At 41.5% G+C, this 13512-nt stretch overlaps 1 long non-coding RNA gene across 1 annotated transcript; it reads right to left on the reverse strand.

The window, feature by feature from the left end:
- Positions 1 to 9210: 9210 nt before the first annotated feature.
- On the reverse strand, positions 9211 to 10614 carry LOC120717975. The gene is made up of 3 exons (XR_005692320.1): positions 10185 to 10614; positions 9710 to 9890; positions 9211 to 9340 (listed from the first exon to the last, which is right to left on the reverse strand). It is a non-coding gene; the product is annotated as an uncharacterized LOC120717975 (long non-coding RNA).
- Positions 10615 to 13512: the final 2898 nt, after the last annotated feature.

Here is a 13512-nt window from a genome sequence, read left to right on the forward strand (position 1 = left end):
TGATGGCAATAACACTGAGGGGTGCTGAGCCACCCTTGATGTGATCATTGTGTGGCCATAGCTCTCCATTTGAGGTTGGTCATGTAGGGATTAGAGAAATTATTTTACTGCTATTGTTCATATTACCATGGCATTAATAACATAATCCACAAGTATTGATATTGCATTTAAATGTTTAAAGATATTGGCAGACAATTAGTACAGGAGCAGTTATAACCACTTTAAACTGTTGAGTTGAATTTATAATCCTAAATGCTTTTGAATGCTTTTTATAATCTTAAATACTGGTTAAGTTGGTGTGTATGGGAGAGGTCCAGACTTCAGTGTGTCAAAGGCTACGTTCACTCTGCAGGTCTTAATGTTCAATTCCGATTTTTTGATCAAATCCGATTTTTTTTGTCTGCTTCTTCACACTACAAATAAAATGCGACAGCAAACGCGTTCTAGTGTGAACGCTAAAAGCGGCCGCATGCGCAAAAGAAAATGTCTCACACAACGCGCTCTGTTTAGACCCAGAGCAAACAATATTGTTTGACTGATGGCCCTTAATATAAAGACTTCGGACTTCACGTTTCCCAATTTTTGCTTTAAATTATTTTGTTATTTACATAATAATGTAGATAACCTAATAATTATCTTTATTGCTGTTTTAGAGGAGCGGTGCTTCAAAGGATAGTTGCAGATTTCTGTCAGAATCTGCAGATTATGCAGTACAAAGAAAATGTTAACGTTTCTCCAACGTTGTCTTCCCAACAGTTTCACCGGATGGCCAGGAAGCGTTCTCCGGCGCTGATAATTGGCGTCTGTCTTGTGTCAGTGACGTAAAAGACGGATTTACAGGGAGTGCAGAATTATTAGGCAAGTTGTATTTTTGAGGAATAATTTTATCATTGAACAACAACCATGTTCTCAATGAACCCAAAAAACTCATTAATATCAAAGCTGAATGTTTTTGGAAGTAGTTTTCAGTTTGTTTTTAGTTTTAGCTATTTTAGGGGGATATCTGTGTGTGCAGGTGACTATTACTGTGCATAATTATTAGGCAACTTAACAAAAAACAAATATATACCCATTTCAATTATTTATTTTTACCAGTGAAACCAATATAACATCTCCACATTCACAAATATACATTTCTGACATTCAAAAACAAAACAAAAACAAATCAGCGACCAATATAGCCACCTTTCTTTGCAAGGACACTCAAAAGCCTGCCATCCATGGATTCTGTCAGTGTTTTGATCTGTTCACCATCAACATTGCGTGCAGCAGCAACCACAGCCTCCCAGACACTGTTCAGAGAGGTGTACTGTTTTCCCTCCTTGTAAATCTCACATTTGATGATGGACCACAGGTTCTCAATGGGGTTCAGATCAGGTGAACAAGGAGGCCATGTCATTAGTTTTTCTTCTTTTATACCCTTTCTTGCCAGCCACGCTGTGGAGTACTTGGACGCGTGTGATGGAGCATTGTCCTGCATGAAAATCATGTTTTTCTTGAAGGATGCAGACTTCTTCCTGTACCACTGCTTGAAGAAGGTGTCTTCCAGAAACTGGCAGTAGGACTGGGAGTTGAGCTTGACTCCATCCTCAAACCGAAAAGGCCCCACAAGCTCATCTTTGATGATACCAGCCCAAACCAGTACTCCACCTCCACCTTGCTGGCGTCTGAGTCGGACTGGAGCTCTCTGCCCTTTACCAATCCAGCCACGGGCCCATCCATCTGGCCCATCAAGACTCACTCTCATTTCATCAGTCCATAAAACCTTAGAAAAACCAGTCTTGAGATATTTCTTGGCCCAGTCTTGACGTTTCAGCTTGTGTGTCTTGTTCAGTGGTGGTCGTCTTTCAGCCTTTCTTACCTTGGCCATGTCTCTGAGTATTGCACACCTTGTGCTTTTGGGCACTCCAGTGATGTTGCAGCTCTGAAATATGGCCAAACTGGTGGCAAGTGGCATCTTGGCAGCTGCACGCTTGACTTTTCTCAGTTCATGGGCAGTTATTTTGCGCCTTGGTTTTTCCACACGCTTCTTGCGACCCTGTTGACCATTTTGAATGAAACGCTTGATTGTTCGATGATCACGCTTCAGAAGCTTTGCAATTTTGAGACTGCTGCATCCCTCTGCAAGATATCTCACTATTTTTGACGTTTCTGAGCCTGTCAAGTCCTTCTTTTGACCCATTTTGCCAAAGGAAAGGAAGTTGCCTAATAATTATGCACACCTGATATAGGGTGTTGATGTCATTAGACCACACCCCTTCTCATTACAGAGATGCACATCACCTAATATGCTTAATTGGTAGTAGGCTTTCGAGCCTATACAGCTTGGAGTAAGACAACATGCATGAAGAGGATGATGTGGACAAAATACTCATTTGCCTAATACACTCAACAAAACTATAAACGCAACACCTTTGTTACTGCTCCCATTCCCCATGGGATGGACGTAGAGACCTAAAATTCATTCCAGATACACAATATAACCATCCCTCCCAAACAGCGGTCACAAATCAGTCCAAATGTGTGGTAGTGGGCACATCTGCCATATTGAGATAATCCATCCCACCTCACAGGTGTGCCACATCAGGATGCTGATCTGACATCATGAGTAGTGCACAGGTGTACCTCAGACTGCCCACAACAAAAGGCCACCCTGGAATGTGCAGTTTTGTCTCACAGCAAAATGCCACAGATGCCACAAGCAATGAGGGAGCATGCAACTGGCATGCTGACAGCAGGAATGTCAACCAGATCTGTCGCCCGTGCATTGAATGTTCATTTCTCAACCATAAGCCGTCTCCACAGGCGTTTCAGAGAATATGGCAGCACATCCAACCGGCCTCACAACCGCAGACCTCGTGTAACCACACCAGCCCAGGACCTCCACATCCAGCAGGTTCACCTCCAAGATCGTCTGAGACCAGCCACCCAGACAGCTGCTGGAACAATTGGTTTGCACAACCAAACAATTTCTGCACAAACTGTCAGAAACCGTCTCAGGGACGCTCAACTGCATGCCCGTCGTCCTCATCGGGGTCTTGACCTGACTCCAGCTCGTCGCCGTAACAGACTTGTGTGGGCAAATGCTCACATTCGATGGCGTCTGGCACGTTGGAGAGGTGTGCGCTTCACGGATGAATCATGGTTCACATTGTTCAGGGCAGATGGCAGCTGAGAATGTCCCAGTTCTTGCATGGCCAGCATACTCACCGGACATGTCACCCATTGAGCATGTTCGGGATGTGCTTGACCGGCGTATATGACAGCGTGTACCAGTTCCCACGAATATCCAACAACCTCGCACAGCCATTGAAGTGGAGTGGACCAACATTCCACAGGCCACAATTGACAATCTGATAGACTCCATGCGACGATGTGTTGCACTGCATGAGGCAAATGGTGGTCACACCAGATACTGACCGGTTCTGGGTCCCCAGACCCCCAATAGCGCAAAAAACTGCACATTCCAGGGTAGCCTTTTGTTGTGGGCAGTCTGAGGTACACCTGTGCACTACTCATGATGTCAGATCAGCATCCTGATGTGGCACACCTGTGAGGTGGGATGGATTATCTCAATATGGCAGATGTGCCCACTACCACACATTTGGACTGATTTGTGACCACTGTTTGGGAGGGATGGTTATATTGTGTATCTGGAATGAATTTTAGGTCTCTACGTCCATCCCATGGGGAATGGGAGCAGTAACAAAGGTGTTGCGTTTATATTTTTGTTGAGTGTAATTCTGCACTCCCTGTAATGCAACTTGACCATTCACACAGCAGTCGCTTTCTAAAACATCGGATATGTATCGGATTCAGTACCACATACGAAAGTGACCCAGATCGGATTTGAAAATATTGGATTTGTGCCGTTCACACTGTCATACCTGTTGTGTGCCCACCTTATTACTAAATTAGGCAGAGCACTCTGAATTGAATCAGGACATAAGGCACGGTCTTTATGTTGCTTTATTGAACACTGTCCATCTTACAACTCGCCACTTAACGGGGCTTCCTCCGGACAACAACCTCCGGTTCAAAGGTCATCACATTAAGACATAGCCATATCAATACATGACATCCCCCTTTTCCTTAGACTCAAACTTTAGTTGTAATAACTTTGATGTCTTTTTTTTTCCAACATTGAACATTCTTCTTGTCTTACTTTCTAACAATTATATAATCTAAATGTCTCACCACACATGTACCTTTCTTTTTTCAATATATACACATGTCGAAATACACATATGAACTTGAAACTTGCCAAATGTAAGTTACCTCTTCACCTTAACATATTATAGTTCATTTCACCACAAAATCACGAAACCTCTCGGGTATCTTTTTAGCCCTCTGTGATCTACTTGGTCTCTCTGGCCCCTGGGAGCCCTCTTGTGGTGTTGGAGTGAAGGTGTCAGTCTTTGTGGGTGTTTCACCTTCCTCCCTTTCAGGTATTGTGTCATAGTGTCCTTCTCTGGTCTCATTCGTCTCGTATTTCTTCACATGTGTGGTATTCCGGTGATAGCGAGCTCCTGTTGGTGATTCAATAATGACTTGGTTTCCAGTTCTGCTTACAACTTTGTGTGGTGTTGCGTTGAATGGTGTTGTAAACTTGTCCACTTTGTCTTGTTGAACCAGCACTGTGTCTCCCGAGTCAACTTTTGAATACTCAGCTCCCCTTCGTTCATCAGCATAAATCTTTGTTTTTCCCTTCTATTCAGCGTCTCTGTCACGCACGTCCAACTCCATTGTTTTTGCCTCACTGATGTTCGGTAACTTTCCTCTCATTTTGCGGTTGAACAGGAGTTCTGCTGGACTTTTGCCTGTGGTTGGATGTTCAATGCTGCGATACACTGTTACATACTTTCTTAGCTCTCGCTTCCAGTCAAGTCCTTCGGCTTGTGCAATCCTGATTCTTTTCATCAATGATGCATTTTGCCGTTCCACTTCTCCATTTGCTGGAGCCCATTTTGGTGTAGTTCTTATATGTTTGATTCCATTAGTTTCACAATATTCTCTGAACAGCTCAGATTTGAACTGTGGGCCGTTATCAGATTTGATGGTAACTGGTAGCCCATGTCTGCTAAATATACAGTCAATAGAGTCAATGACTTTTTCAGCAGTTGTAGATGACATTACATCATACTCATAGTACCGACTGTAGTAATCTATCAGTACAAGTATTGAGTGGTTCGAAGGTAGCGGTCCCAGTAAGTCTACCGCCACATCTTGCCATGGTCCATCCGGTAAAAGTGTGTTTCTCAGTGGTTCAGGTGGATCTGGTCTGGCTACTATTTGACATCCGTGACAAGCTTTACAAAACTTTTCTGCAGCTTTGTCCATCCCTGGCCACCAAACTTTTGTTCTGAGATGCTGTTTGGTTCCAACAATTCCTAAATGTCCTTCATGAGCTAGTGACAGTGCTTGAGCTCTGAGGTTTTCTGGCAATACAATGCGAGTTCCCCGCAAAACTATGTAGCCGATGACACACAGTTCATTTGCAATGCAATATTTTGCATTTTTCAAAGTGTCCATTTTCAATAGCTCTTCGCACTTCTGTTAATTCTGAGTCTGTAGCAGAGGGTTCTTCAACCTCTCTTGTTGTCAGTGCTTTTGGAGTAGCATTAACTGCAACAAATCTCACATATTCTTCAGATTCATGCTTATGTGTCTCTTTTGACGTGGTGTCAGCCAGCAGTCTTGACAGTGAATCCGCAATGTTCTATTTTCCCGCAATGTGCACTACTTTAAAGTCATATGGTTGCAGTCTGAGAGCCCATCTTTCTATGCGTGCACAAGGTTTAGATTTCTGGCTGTATATGACCTCCAGTGGCTTGTGGTCTGTGATGAGGTCAAACTTCCTGCCATACACATATGGATGTAGTCTCTCACATGCCCACACCAGTGCTAGGGCTTCTCTTTCTGTTTGAGAATATCTTCGCTCACAGTCTGTTAAACTCCGACTTACGTAGCACACTGGTACCTCTTCTCCGTTCTGTATTTGTATTAGCACTGCGCCCAAGCCTACAGGGCTTGCATCTCCTACACTGTTAAAAAAATTCCGTTATAAAACGGAAAAAGTGCTGGTAATTAATTACCAGCACTTTTTCCGTTATTGTACGGGCACTTCCGTAAACCTTAAAACGGATATTTCTGTAGATTTACCCGAGTTTTTCTGTACCATTGACGGACATTTCCGTCAAACCTAAAATGGAAAATTCCGTATTTTCCATAAATTTCGGCGTTATTGCACATACAATTCCGTAAACCCTATAACAGATATTTCCGTAGATTTACCTGACTTTTTCTTTACCATTTACGGACAGTTCCATCAAACCTAAAATGGAATATTCCGTATTATTTAAGTACTCAATCCATACCATTTACGGACACTTCAGTCATCCTAAAATGTTTAATTCTGTACCATTCTCTATACCGTTTACCATCAATAAAGCACAAATGTAGAATCACAGCAATTATTTATTTCCTTTAACAGCTGCCAGTGCTTTAAAGTGATTTCACTTTTTGTGGTGAATGATTTGCAATATTTACATTACAACCATTAAAACATTCAGAACATCACCTTCACATTCAGAGAAATTTTACATACATAAACCAGCTGTTCTCTCAAAGAAGTACAGCCATGTCCTTTAACAGGGAGATGCCAAATCTAGCAACTTTTTAGCATCCACAGGCTGACAGGCATTAATAACAAATTGATTTATTAAAGACAATGACAAAATAAGACAATAAAATTGCCAGCATTGCTGTTGCTGTCTCACCTGTCAGTGCAAAATGAGGAGCCCCCTCCAGGAGGATGCAGAAACCTACACCTCCAACTCCACATATCACACCGACAGGCAGAGCTCTGCAACCAGTGGCTGACCTTCTACAAAAAACAAATAGAACATTAGAAGTATTACATTATACAACTTTTCTATAAAACATCAGTGCAGCAATAACAACCATGACCTTAGAAGGATGACTGTGCAACATGCCATAAGAGATTTTTAAAACTCTTACAAACAACTTAAAACTAAAAAAAAAATTACAACTTACACCTCCAACTCCACAATGACAGGAAAAGCTTAACTGGAATGACAAATATCGCCCACCTTCCCTCCCCCTTAACAATGGGGGATTTGAAACTGCAGCATGTGTGTTGTGGGCATCTAGTTAAAACATCTGAACTCACCTAATACTGTAAAAATCTGTATTTCTACTCCCAAGCCCCATGTTTTTGGATTTGCCTTTGTGTGTGTGTGTGTGTGTGTGTGTGTGTGGTACATTCAGTCCAAAAAAGGTATTTTCTGAGCTCTGAGAACAGCTCAAATGGCCCATTCAGATTCCTTCTGCTTGCATTCAAATTCCTTCAGCTGAGAAACCAGCTTGCACACCTGTGGAGGAATGAAGTGCCGTTTTCTTCCCCTTCTTCTCTGCCTTGGAGCCTCGCTCAGGATTGACCCCAAGAAAACTCTGAGGAAAAAAAACAAAACAATAGTGATATGCAGACAAAGTTTGCACGTGTAGTGTGGCTTGACAGGAGTGGAGCAGTTCAATAAAATCCTACATTTGTTTTCTTCAATATGCCCCTATGTGTGAACCTCTCTATCATTCTAGTTGACCATCTGTCTAGAACCCAATGTTGTTGTGGTGCTGGTGCCAGTGGCTAAGCTTATCTCTTCCTTTGTCTTTTCAAGACACATGCATTCACACTGCGCATATACAGAAATGTTTGCAAGGGCGAGAAGTCTGCTTATCACCAACACATGACAGCATGCATCCTCAATGTGTATGCAGGGATATTATAATGCACAGAACACAGAAGGGGATAGAAAACACAGTCGACATTGTCCTATCAAAAGGTGTAACAGCACATTTGAACACGGACTGTCTGGGGTTATTCAAACATGGAGTGGAGAAACTGTGACATTCAGTGCACGTTACACATCAGTACAAGTATTAACATTTGGGCATGAATCCACTATGTAGTATTTTTTAATTAATATGTTTAGTCTTTCCTTCGGGGGGGGGTGTCCCTGGAACAACATATTTTGAGTTTGGGGTCTGCAGCCAAGTAAATTTCAGTTTGTGTGTCTTTGACATGAAAAGGTTTGACCACCACTGACATAACCTGGTTTCAGGTGCTAATGGTTTTAAAGAGATAGCTCAAAACGAATTTTGTGTCAACAAACATTCTGAGAAAAATATGTTTTTGCTCCATTTCCCAACTAGAATCATGTTATGTTGTTTTGTTATTGATTGACTTAGGACACTATTTAAAGCAAAAAAGCATGTTACCTGCCCTTTAAAAAGATATGACACATTTATTCCAACAATAGTCTTCAACAGGGAGCTACAAAATCTCCGAACAAATCCATATTCAGGGGGATCATAAGCCAATAACAGCTGATCTAAAAGCTCACAGCATGTGGCGACACCATTTTGAGCTTGTACATCTCAGACAAACGGGTTTTAGTGTAGATTGACAAAAAGCAGGTCAGGTGCAGAAAGGCACGGCAAAGTCACATTTACAAAGTATTTCCAAACAATGAGTGCTTACCTTTGCATGAATTCGAGAGTAAAAGCCATCTCCGGTGGGTATTGGACGTTGCAGACATAAAACATGGAGAAGACGTAGCTCAAGGCCACAATGGGAGAGGTGATGTGGTCATTGACAAGTAACCCATCAACAGCAATCTTGAATTGCTGGTCACCTTAAACACAGATAAAAACCATGTACCATTTACAAAAAAAAAAAAAAAAATCCTATATTTTAAGGCAAGCAAAACATTTCTTTAATAAATATGACACAACAACAGCTTATAACAACAGCTAACAACAGCTTGCTGGGATACAAAAAAAGATTTAACTACAAACCTCTGATTAGGATGCATGGGGTCACTGGGAGTTCGACTTCAGGATCTGCAGAGATCTGTTTTGGTGACAGACATGATACATGAATTAATGTTTCCAGTGCACACAAACCTGCTGGCAAATTGACTATCTGCTAGTGTCTTCATCAGACAGAGGTAGCCATTATGCACAAACATTAATGTAAATAGTTTATAGATAGAGAGTTTATAGAGAATATCAGCAGCACAATTAGGGGAATCTATACTTCCTACTGTGGTTGGTTACTTGGTTCACCACTGGATGCAAATAATTATCTTGCACACAGTTTAAAATCTACAACATCTACCTCTTTTTGTGGGAAGAGTTTATAAGAGTCTTCCTTGAAGTATTTTGAAATGCCACAGATGAGCTGTATTGGACCTTCGCCCGTCTTCATCCCTTTGGAGTCAAGGAAGTCATTGATCCCCTTTTCTTTTTTGGAAAGTTCCTGTTCAAGGTTCAAGGTGTTAATTTTGTACAAGTACATAAGACTAACACTCATTTCATTTGGAGCTTATGGAGAGAATTTTGAAAAAATAAAATAAAAAATGAATTGTTTCATTTCATTTGCAACCTGTTCTGTTTTGATCTCAATGTCCTGCTTTTTTGGTTGTCACTTCCTGATTTTGGTCTCAAATCTATTCCATTTGATTGTTCATACCAAGTTATTCTATTTGATTGGTTGCCAGTTTATCTTTTTTGGTCTCAACTCTCTTTTTGGTTGCAAATCTTTTTTTTGATTGATTAATAAAGACAAAATTCTCTCCATATGGAGCAGCACAGCACAATCATAATAATAATAACAATAACAACACACCTGTGCCAGCTTGTTTTGTACAGAGAAGCCAAGGAGTTTAGATGCATGATCAAACAGGATGAGGAACTTCAAACAGGAACGGCCACTCGTCCTTTACAACGGCAATAGTGGTATCATCATCGTTGAGGATTTCACGCTGAATGGGATATGTTTCAGTCATCAATTTTCAAACAGATGACTCCTAAAGATATGAGGCAGTTAGACAAACAGTCGAACAGTTAGTCAAACTAACCAATTAAAATAATAAAACAGGGTATCAATTTCAATTGACTATGGGCATAGTGATCTACAGACGATCTACAATTTCACAATGTGTCCTAAATTGTACTTGGACCCAGACCTTATCGCATTACTCCTGCTATATACTATTGCTGTGTGAATGGTTGTATGTCTAGATGGTGGACTGTAGGAACCAAATTGCCCTTCGAGGATTAATAAAGCTTTCTGTATCTGTAATGGATGATTGCAGACCCACCTGAAGATCCTGGGTTTGAAAGGCACGTTTCAACTCATCTCGTTTAGACAGCAGGTCTTCTCTACACACGGCCCCCTCAATGATTGGATCCCACGCCACACATCCATACAGATCTGAATTCCTGGGCCTTTTCTTTGTTGAATTTTCACCCCATGCTTGCCTCTTCAGTGAGCTTTGTGGCCTCTTCATATTTTCAATTCTGTGTTCCAGCTGACGAAAGAGAGTTTCAGAACCATCTTTTGCAAAAGGTTTGTTTCCAAACGGCTCTGTCAGCTTGAAGGAGGCAGGATATTGTCCTACAATCATACTGGCGAGTTCCCTCAGCTTTTGTCTACCAGGTCTTCCTGGGTGTTTATGGAGGTAATCTTCAGCGACGATCCGAACCATCTCTCATCTGTCTTTCCCCATTATATACTTTTTTTCACGCAACTCATCCACGACTTTTGAGGGAAATTTGTGCCATGGTACAGAATATGTGTCTTGGGATGGGGAGTCGGCTGTCTCAGGTGGTGTTGAGGGCAGCTGAAACCTCTGTGGTTCAGGTGTTGATGAGGGGCCAGGCCGGGTGAACTGCGGTGGAGTTTGTGAATCTATGGATGACATGACAAACATCTCCATAAATTAACACATCACAATTGTTGCAAATCAATTAATACATTGGTCCTCAATGTCCAGTTTGGGTCAACCAGGAATACAAATGGACCTAAATTATGAAAACCAATTATAGAGTAATTATTGCCATGTACAGCTGATGGCAACTTTTTTTTTGCATTTTTGGAATAAACCTTTGTAGTTTCAGAAAACTTGCATTAAAACAGAGGGGCAAAAACTCACCTGCTTCCAATGCTTTGACAGCTCTGACGAATCTTTTGCACTGAATGAATGGCAGAGTGTCTTTAATGTCCTCCGGGTCCACAAGGCTCAGGTCATCTACAGAGAGAACTCCTAATTCCTCCAGTTTAGCCATGAGTGTATCCATCTGATCGCTACTGAGCGATGGCATTGCTTTCTTGACATAGTTTTTCACAAGTTCCATGTTGGTGTGTGTTTAAGAGGAATGAGCCACCGAGTACCTCTCTGGTAAGAATAAAGTGGATGATAATCAGCAAGTTTGTTCAAATCATGGCAACTGAACAGGTCAGAAGCATTTTCATCAAGTTCATAGAGTCCAAGCTCAGGTTTCCAGCTGGCAGTTTTCCCTCGAAGCAAAAGTAGGACAGTAGTTTCATTTTTTACAAAAATGCTTGCTATTTGTCCTAACTGCAGTAGTCCTTTTGTGTAGCTCAGTAAGACCAGCATTCCATTTGCATATGTAGTGCCTTTAACCTGCACACTCTCTGTGACAACTGAGTTACTTGAGTTCAAATCAAATTCTCCAACCACTGTCTTTATGTTCTGGTCATAGAGCTCTGGATAGAACCGTGTTGAGTCTGAGACATGAACCTGGGAACGAAACAAGGTACCACAAGACTGATAAGCCTGAAGCAACTGGTGCCGTTCAGCCAGAGACTTGGTTACATTTATGAAGTTCTTACTTGCTCTAATGCACCTTTTAAAATAAGAATGTTTTGATTCAAAGCGCATTGTCCAAGTATATATGAGTGGGCCAAATTGTAAAGTCAAGTGTGCATAGTGAAGCAGATAGTGGTGTTTTGGTCTAAGTTGAACTCTTGGAAACAGCTCTTGCCTCAATTCCACATACAGTTCAATCAGTCCCTTCATGAAAGCAATCTGCAACTCTGAGAGCCGAGGTGCACAGACAAATTCAACAAGCTCCCTCAGAAGTAGTACAAGTCCCCATACTTCATTATCAGCATCTTCAATTGTGTCATGCACCAAAACAGGCAAGAATTTCAAAAGCCACCTGTTTTGGGCTGCATGTCCTCCAAGCCTGGCTCCTGTAGTGGGAATAGTGTTTAGCTTGTCGCTGCTTTCACCAGGAAATGATTTGATTCTTTCATTAAGAACCTCATAACTGAACCACTTTTGTGTTCTGATTAAGAACTGCAAAAAACAATGCCAAATCATAATCTACTACCCCCTCAAACAGATCATGAGCTAAACAAGCTGGTAAGCCTGGCTAACACACATGAAAGTTGGACAGTTTGTTGAAAACACTGTCACATTTAACACCGTGATGAGTGTGTACTTCACTGTTACTTTCCAGAAACCGCACAGTCTCATTATGATCAGCTGGATTTCTATGAGTGAAAACTGTGAGAGGGTTCGACTGAAATTCACTTTTTGTTGCCAAACAGTATCTGCAGAAATATTGAGCTGTGCTGAAATTTTCTGTAAAGCCACCAATCATGTGGGAGCCCAGATTATCGCCCATTATGCACGCAACAGTGCCTTTATATATTTTTCCATTGAAAGATATGCCCCTTTCCTCCAGCTCACACAAGTCTGACACTAGCTTATTGAAAATCTTATCCATTCCAAAGTATTTGCAATCTTTCTCTACACAGAGTAATGCCAACTGTATCTGTATCAACAGTTGATCGTTGGTGTGGATGAAAATTTCCAAGTGTGAAGTAGACAGCCAATACTTTATGCTTTGTCTTGGCAGATCCGAGTGGATTAGCCACCTCAAAAGCATCCTGAAAGAGCATTACCTTTAAACTGTCTGGGTCTGAGGAAAACATGGCATTGGATTTGATGGCCCACCCATCAGTGACATCACACAGTACATCATCTTCAGAATTTGAACTAGGACTGTGCTGATCTAAACCTTGCTGTTTCAGAATTACTTTGAGGGTTTCCAGTATTGGGATGTAATGATAGTGCCTCTTCTGGCCACTGCGATTGCGTCCAAGAAAGACTTCAACAGGTTCAACATAGTCATAGTGTGACTTGTAATATTTCAGCCTCTTGTGTTGCGTAGTTAAATGACCCTTTTCATGTAATGCCTTGTGCATAGGGCTCTGCTCGTATATACTATTCCCAAGAGATGTTACAGTCTCCTTTGGAACACCATACTGCCCCAGTTCACAGGCTAGTGCATCCACAGTATATTCCTGTTGAATATCACTTATAGTTCTCATTTCATTTGCTATTTCTGTTATTGTGGAGGCTGGAACCAAATATTTTGCCTGTAAACCCAAGTAAAACTGAGCAAGACTCTCTGTGAAGTTGTCTTTCACTTGATCACTGCAGAAATTATCACTTTGTTCTGCATCAAGTGTTAAAACTTTCAGGTTCTTCAGGTTCTACATGTGATCCTTCACCTTGGAAAGACCGTTCTGTTAGTTCACATATATGAACTGGGGCTATCTTGGTAACATCCCACCCTTTATGGTATCTGGAAATATGCGTTAAAAAGGATGAC

This window comes from Simochromis diagramma, unplaced genomic scaffold, assembly GCF_900408965.1.
Source record: "Simochromis diagramma unplaced genomic scaffold, fSimDia1.1 OVJJ01000511.1, whole genome shotgun sequence".
In the NCBI taxonomy this organism is placed as follows: Eukaryota; Metazoa; Chordata; class Actinopteri; order Cichliformes; family Cichlidae; genus Simochromis; species Simochromis diagramma.